Source organism: Phyllopteryx taeniolatus, unplaced genomic scaffold (genome assembly GCF_024500385.1).
Source record: "Phyllopteryx taeniolatus isolate TA_2022b unplaced genomic scaffold, UOR_Ptae_1.2 contig_63, whole genome shotgun sequence".
In the NCBI taxonomy this organism is placed as follows: Eukaryota; Metazoa; Chordata; class Actinopteri; order Syngnathiformes; family Syngnathidae; genus Phyllopteryx; species Phyllopteryx taeniolatus.
In genome coordinates, this window is record NW_026903591.1 from 68,745 (window position 1) to 76,236 (window position 7,492).

Below are 7,492 nucleotides of genomic sequence, written 5' to 3' on the forward strand. Positions count from 1 at the left end.
ATCTTCAATTACTAGTTTGATGCCTTCGTGAGCATCCTGTTTCAATGGGTATTGTCTCACACATGGTCTGTATTCAGTTTTGAGCCTGATTTGTACTGGTGTTACAAGACAAATGGCAGCCTTTCAAAATGTTGGTTATTAGAATACTTGGATCCTTCAAAAACAATTGCCTGTATGTGGCTAAATGTGAAGTACTGGTAAGGTTCCTTTTATGAACCCAACATCTATAGGTCCTTTAGACCATAACTTCTCTGACACTTCCTTCAAAAAATCTTCCTCATCCTCAGTGAACATTAAGTCTTATTTTTGCCGAGAATTTAGGTGTATCCCTTCTTGTGCCTGAATGGTCCAAAATAGTGCCTTTCTTTCTAATCCTGTTGAGGCACTTATTTCTGTATTGGTTGAAAAGGTAACCCAATCAGTTGCTTTCTCACCTTGTCCAACTAGTCTCCCTCAGTCTCTCCATTTGTATGTCTATTTTTGATGTGGGGTGGAGTCCACATTCTAAACAGTGCTTCCGTCTCTTCATTTAATGTCACTTCTGCAACTGCTGTGCTTTCTGTATCAGTGTACAAATAAGTCACAGTGACTCTTGCTGGTGTTATTTTTGCCAATTTTCTCTCATATTCCACATCTGGACAAGGTGTACCTTTGTACCAGAGTGTAAAATGCAAATCATTCTCTGACATTTTGTCTTGTAATTTGGGGATCACCTTTCTCCCTTCAGTCATTAATGGTGTTGCTGTTTCTTTTTATCTTTGATTTTATTTATTTATTTATTTATTTATTTATTTCAGCATGGAGGGTGTGATTTACATACTCCTCCAAGGTGCCTGTAGGCAGGCCAATGTAATCTTTGTTAACCCAGCTGCGAATTGCATCTTTTAAACCTGAATGGAGAGCATTCTTCAACTGCTGTTGAAATGGTTCATTTACATCTCCATCCTCCTGCAGGCTGCTGTGAGTCTTTAATACAGTTGTCATTCTTACTCTGTATTCCTCAAAAGGCTCATCATCCTTTTGTTTTACAGTGTAATTTGCTCTCTGTCTGAAACGCTGGGTTGCTCTGTTAATTAATCCTTGCACCCGGTGTCCCAATTTGCGACTATCATGGGCAAAAATGGCATTTGCATCTCTTGGATTCCATGGTCCTCTAATATTATGCCAATCTGCCATCCACACTTGTTGGATTTCTGCACCATTTAAGTTATATGATCGCCTTAAATTTTCCAGTTCCTCAACAAACTGGTTTATGTCTGCTTTATGTGGTGTCAGTCTTTCTAATGTGGAGACGGTGGTAATTTTGGATAAAGGGGGGCATTTAAACCTCCCCCGTTTTCATTTACTTCAACAACTCTCTCTTTCCTCGACACTGACCCTGTTTAATCATCCTCCTTTCTATGGAACATTAATTGTTATTTTTCCTTCTCTACACATTCTCTGTCTTTCTTTTCACATTCTTTTTCCTTTCTTATTTTGTCTCCATTCTCTTTCCATTCTCTGTCTCCCTCTCAAATTCTTATCCAGTATTCTGTTTCCTCAAAACCATTTTCCTTCGTTTTCTTCAGGTTTTTTTTTTTTTTTTTTTTTTAATGATTGATTCCGGCGGCACGGTGGCCGACTGGTGAGTGCGAATTGTTGTTTGTTTGTATGTGCCGTGCGATTGGCTGGCAAAAAGTTCAGGGTGTACCCCGCCTCCTGCCCAATGACAGCTGGGATAGGCTCCAGCACGCCCGCGACCCTCGTGAGGAGAAGCGGCTCAGAAAATGGATGGATGGATGATTGATTCCTGCAACGCGGCTATTTTTTGTGTATTTAACTAACCATTAAAGCCGTGCTCAGTTCTCCATGTGTCTAAATATTAAATTTTACCAAGATCCTGTCTTTTTCTTTTTTTTTTAATGAAATTCCAATCTTTACACTGCAGTGTATCCCTGGGTTTTATTTTACTACTTCCTTTCCCCATTTTAGAGAATTTGGTCCAGTTTGTCAACACCTAGGATGTTCTAAAAACTGGTTTCTTATCAGTAGGACAGCAACTCAAATTTTCTGTTGTGGTAATTCTCACTTCAACCTTTTCAGGTGGAGAATTCTAGCCTTTGCATCCACACCAGTCTGCTGTTTACAATACCACTGTTTTATATGAGATAAATACCTAGTGGTATTTTATCTCCATTCATTCACTTCTCAATCACACAAGCGCTTTATTACTGCGATTTTCAGGGAATTTAAGTGTACACAGGACTCCGCCGTCCTTTTTCTACGGAATTTATCTGACTCCGCCGTCCCTCATTTACCTGCCATTTACTAGTATTCACAGGGTTTTCCAACACGCAATGACCTCCAATCATTAACACTCAATGACATCCAGTCATTCACTTCCCCCCTTTAAGGAAGTTTAACTCACCACTGTTGTCTTCCCTCCATCGGAATGCCGTCAACCGTCAGATCCCAGCTGGTGGGTCGAGGTCCAGTCCTGGAAAAGGATCTCTAGGCTCTCTCTAGGGAGCCTGCCGTGTCCACGGTCTTTCTGGAGTCCACCACACCCGCTGGAATCCTTAGGTATTTTGGCATCCGGCTCGAAGGACCAGGTTAATCTCAGGTTCAAACAACCTGGAACATTTGATAAACAATAAACAAGGAAGGAAGACAAGAGATGGTTTATATACTCGCGAGGAGAACGATTAGAGTTGTTCGCAGTCACAATCTCCTACCGCTCTGAACACACTCTGTCGATCCCTCTCTTTTTTTTCCTAAGGGCGGTTCCTAGTTACACAGACGTTGCTGCTATCTTGAGATAAGGGCACACACAGCAGCAACGTAAAACAATCACATATATGACTCATTGCGCAGATGCAGATGTGTTCTTCATCAGCGTTGATTGCTGCAACCTTTGACCTTCGACCGCAAAATGTTCCAGCCGCTATCTTTTGATGAGGGCACAGTCCTCTTCACAGACAACGTCAACTTTTATGATACAATCAACATTATACTTCTAAATGCATGCTTTGAAAATACTATAAGAGTAAATATGGGATAACAAATGTACATTTATTCTAACACCTAGTCTGCCGTCTGCCCTTGCTCCCTGCAAACCAGTGCTCAACTCTTGAGCCCACTGACAACACGGACTCCTACCCTGCCAGAACGGTCCTCGTTGGAACCCTGCCAATCCCGGATTTAGTTCTCGGAGTTCCTTTGTTCGCTTCCAAGCTGCAATAAACTGTTATTCACAAACTCACCTCCCTGTCCTCTCTGCATCTGGGTCCAACTTGCAACCTGAATCCTGACAGCATAGTCTGGCCCGTCATGGACCCAGGTCAGTCTTGGTCCACGCTCAGACCACCGGGAAGCTAACTTCCGTTCTGAGGGGTCTACGGACTTGAAACTTTGGGTGCTGCGTCGGGGGGTCACTTTGAGCCTGCATGCCCATTTTCAGACGTCTGGCACGTTGTTAAGTGCCTTGGCTGCCCCCTAAAGGCTGCGGCTAAGCGCGAGGCCTACTCCACTGCATTTTGGCCAGTATCTCCCCAAGGCTTCTAGCGAGGGTGCTGGGATTTCAGATACTGAATCAGCAGTGCCTGCAGCTGGTGTGTATGAATTTTCAGACGTCTGCCACAATCCTAAGTGCCTCAGCTGCGGCTCGACGCGAGGCCCTCTGCACTGCATTTTGGCTGCTATCTCCCCAAGGCTTCGAGCGAGGGGGCTGAAACTTCAGATCCTGCATCAGCAGTGCCAGCAGCTGGTGTGTGTCAATTTCCAGACGTCTGGCACATTCCTAAGTGCCTCAGTTGAACCCCACCTGGCTGCGGCTGCTGTCAAAACTCCATTTGATCATGTGGCCGGCGCCTACTTCCGGGTTGCCTTCGTAGTGCTAAAACACTCCAAAACGAGGCGAATTAAACAGCTAGGTGCATTTAGTGCGCATATCAACGTGTAGGTGTACTCCTGCTTAAACACGTTAATAAGTGTCGTTTCGTGATTTTTAATGTGATTTTGTGTGATTACGAGGCGAACGTCGTTGCGTGCTTATATCCGCCTTACTTCCGGCTTCTCTTCGTGGCGATAAACACTCCAAAATGAGGCGAATTAAACAGATAGGTGCATTTAGTGCACAGATGAACGTGGAGGTGTACTCCTGCTGTCGAACGATGGTGCTTAAACATGTTAATAAGTGTCGTTTCGTGATTTGTAATGTGATTTTGTGTGACTACGAGGCGAACGCCGTTTCGTGCTTATATCCGCCTTACTTCCGGCTTCTCTTCGTGGCAATAAACACTCCAAAACGAGGCGAATTAAACAGATAGGTGGTTAAACACTTGGTTCCTGTCCTCGGTCGTCCAGTACCGGTCGGGGGGAAATGTGTGTTTTGCAAGCAGAAGGAGTTTGTACTCATTTACCTCAAATAGAGCTTAATATACACAAAACGGTCAAGCTGCATTGGCCGGGAATCAGACCCGGGTCTCCCGCGTGGCAGGAGAGAATTCTACCAATGAAGCACCAATGCTTGTTATGGGCCCCCTTTCACTTTGACTACATTCCAATGCTCTCAAACGGGTCGCCCACCGGATGAGCAAACCGCCTGGGGTGAATAAAGACCCGTACCCTTTTGTTCCTTCTAAACAACGCAACGCACTACTGTCAGGATGGCCGAGCGGTCCAAGGCGCTGCATTCAGGTTGCAGTCTCTATGGAGGCGTGGGTTCAAATCCCACTCCTGACAGTGTCTAGTGTATAAAGACAATGGGTCCATTCTGTTGTTCATTTCCTTTTTTTGAGTGCGCCTCTGCTGAGGGGGAATTCAGTGCTCACATGGCGAGTGACAATGTGACTCGGAAGGGCGTGATAAAGGCGAAAGTCTCCTCACCCCTCCCCGATCCAAGCGCGAGTCGTGCTTACTTATAGGAATAATGTGCTCGTCACACAACACTTGGTTCCTGTCCTCGGTCGTCGAAAATGTGTGTTTTGCAAGCAGAAGGAGTTTGTACTCATTTACCTCAAATAGAGATTAATATAAACAAAACGGTCAAGCTGCATTGGCCGGGAATCGGACCCGGGCCTCCCGCGTGGCAGGCAAGAATTCTACCACTGAACCACCAATGCTTGTTCCTTCTAAACAACGCACCGTACGACTGTCAGGATGGCCGAGTGGTCCAAGGGGCTGCATTCAGGTTGCAGTCTCTATGGATGCGTGGGATCAAATCCCACTCCTGACAGTGTCTAGTGTATAACGACAATGTGTCCATTCTGTCGTTCATTTCCTTTTTGTGAGTGCGCCTCTGCTGAGGGGGAATTCAGTGCTCACATGGCGAGTGACAATGTGACTCGGAAGGGCGTGATAAAGGCGAAAGCCTCCTCACCCTACCCGATCCAAGCGCGAGTCGTGCTTACTTATAGGAATAATGTGCTCGTCACAGACTGTCAATAATGAACACCATCTTCACACATAAGGGTTTCCAGATGAGCCCTTGACACCAGGACAACCAAAGGACGCAGTTCGATGATCGACTTTGTGGTCGTGTCATCGGACATGCTGCCACATTTCTTGGTCAAAAGAGGGGCGGAGCTGCAATCTGATTCCCACTGGGTGGTGTGTTTGCTTCGATGTTGTGGGCAGATGTCAGTTCGACATGAAAGAGAATTACGTATTTTGAGGGTTTGCTGGTAATGTCTGGCAGAGTCCCCAGTCAGAAGGAGCTTCAACTCCTACCTCCGGCAAAACTTTGTCCATGTCCCGGGGGAAGCAGGGGACATTAAGTACGAGTGGCCCATGTTCTGGCAACAGACTTTGTCTTCATTCTCCTACTCTTGACTTGGATTCCAACATTTCAGATGAGTATTGAGTCAGTAAGTCAGAGGCACTGGCATGCATATAAACATCAGAAAACTATGATACAATGAAAAACAACACAATCGAAGTCTGTCGGAGTGGCTGAGCCGTCCAAGCAACTCCATTAAGGTTGCAACATCTACGGGTATGCGGGTTGACATTCTGCTTCTTGTGTGATTAGACTGACAAAAATCAGTCAAGCTGCATTGGCCGGGAATCGGACACGGACCTCCCGCATGGCAGGTGAGAATTCTACCACTGAACCATCAATGCTTGGGATGGTGGCTCTTGCACTTTGACTACATTTCAATGCTCTCGAACGGGTCGCCACCGGCTGAGCAGACCCCCTGGGGTGAATAAAGACCCGGACTCTTTGTTCCTTCTAAACAACGCAACTTACTCCTGTCAGATGGTGCATTCAGGTTGCAGTCTCTATGGAGGCGTGGGTTCAAATCCCGCTCCTGACAGTGTCTAATGTATAAAGACAATATGTCCATTCTGTCGTTTCCTCTCCTTGGCTTTCCAGTCCAACAAAAATTGGTACTAGGTTGTTATCATTGTTCCACACAATCCATGTGTCAGGATGGCCGAGTGTTCTAAGGCGCCAGATGCAAGCTTCAGCACTTTCTAAACGGGAGTTCTGGTCTCTGAATGGAGGCGTTGGTTCAAATCCCACTCCTGACATGGTTTTAAATGCTTTCATTTTGACAATTAGAATGCAAATGTACAGAAATGAATATATATTTTTTTTTAATACTTTACAGTACTGTATTCTTTCAACACAAAATGGCTGTTGTCCCAACATTTTTTTGCACTAGTTTCATTGATAATGAGACAGTTAGACAACAAAGATTTGAAACTTTCACACACGAAATTTGAAAAGCTTGCATATATTTATAAATATGTTGCAAAATATGCCAGTTTTCAACATGTCAGGATGGCCGAGCTGTCTAAGGCGCCAGACTCAAGGTTCAGCACCTACTAAATGGGATTTCTGGTCTCTGAATGGAGGCGTGGGTTCTAATCCCACTCCTGACATGATTTAAATGCTTTCATTTTGACAATTTGAATGTAAATGTACAGAAATCCATCCATCCATCCATCCATTTTCCGAGCCCCTTCTCCTCACTTGCGTCGCGGGTATGCTGGAGCCTATCCCAGCTATCTTCGGGCAGGAGCCAGGGTACACCCTGAACTGGTTGCCAGCCAATCGCAGGGCACATACACACAAACAACCATTCACACTCACATTCACACCTACGGGCAATTTAGAGTTGTCAATTAACCTACCATGCATGTTTTGGGGATGTGGGAGGAAACCTGAGTGCCCGAAGAAATCCCACGCAGGTACGGGGAGAACATGCAAACTCCACTCAGGCGGGGCTGGGGATTGAACCCAGGACCTCAGAACTGTGAGGCAGACGCACTAACCATTCGTCCACCGAACTTGTTTGTGAAATATGGACCATGAGGACCCATACTTCCAACGCATACATTTTGTCCAATGTTTTAGTGAAGTCAATATCAAATAAGTGAATGATTGAAATAAGACTTGGTGAACTATAAAGTGTGTAATCCTTATTAAAATACATTCATTTAAACAGTGAAGGTGACTGAATTTGCTTGTATATCAAATCCCTTTCCCCCATTAAAAAAATTTGAA

General features: G+C 45.0%; 2 non-coding genes across 2 annotated transcripts; one reads left to right on the top strand and one right to left on the bottom strand.

Moving 5' to 3' along the window:
* The first annotated feature begins 4,640 nt into the window (after positions 1-4,640).
* trnal-cag (transfer RNA leucine (anticodon CAG)) lies at positions 4,641-4,722 on the top strand. The gene has a single exon. It is a non-coding gene; the product is annotated as a tRNA-Leu (tRNA).
* Positions 4,723-5,031: 309 nt separating this feature from the next.
* trnag-gcc (transfer RNA glycine (anticodon GCC)) lies at positions 5,032-5,102 on the bottom strand. The gene has a single exon. It is a non-coding gene; the product is annotated as a tRNA-Gly (tRNA).
* Positions 5,103-7,492: the final 2,390 nt, after the last annotated feature.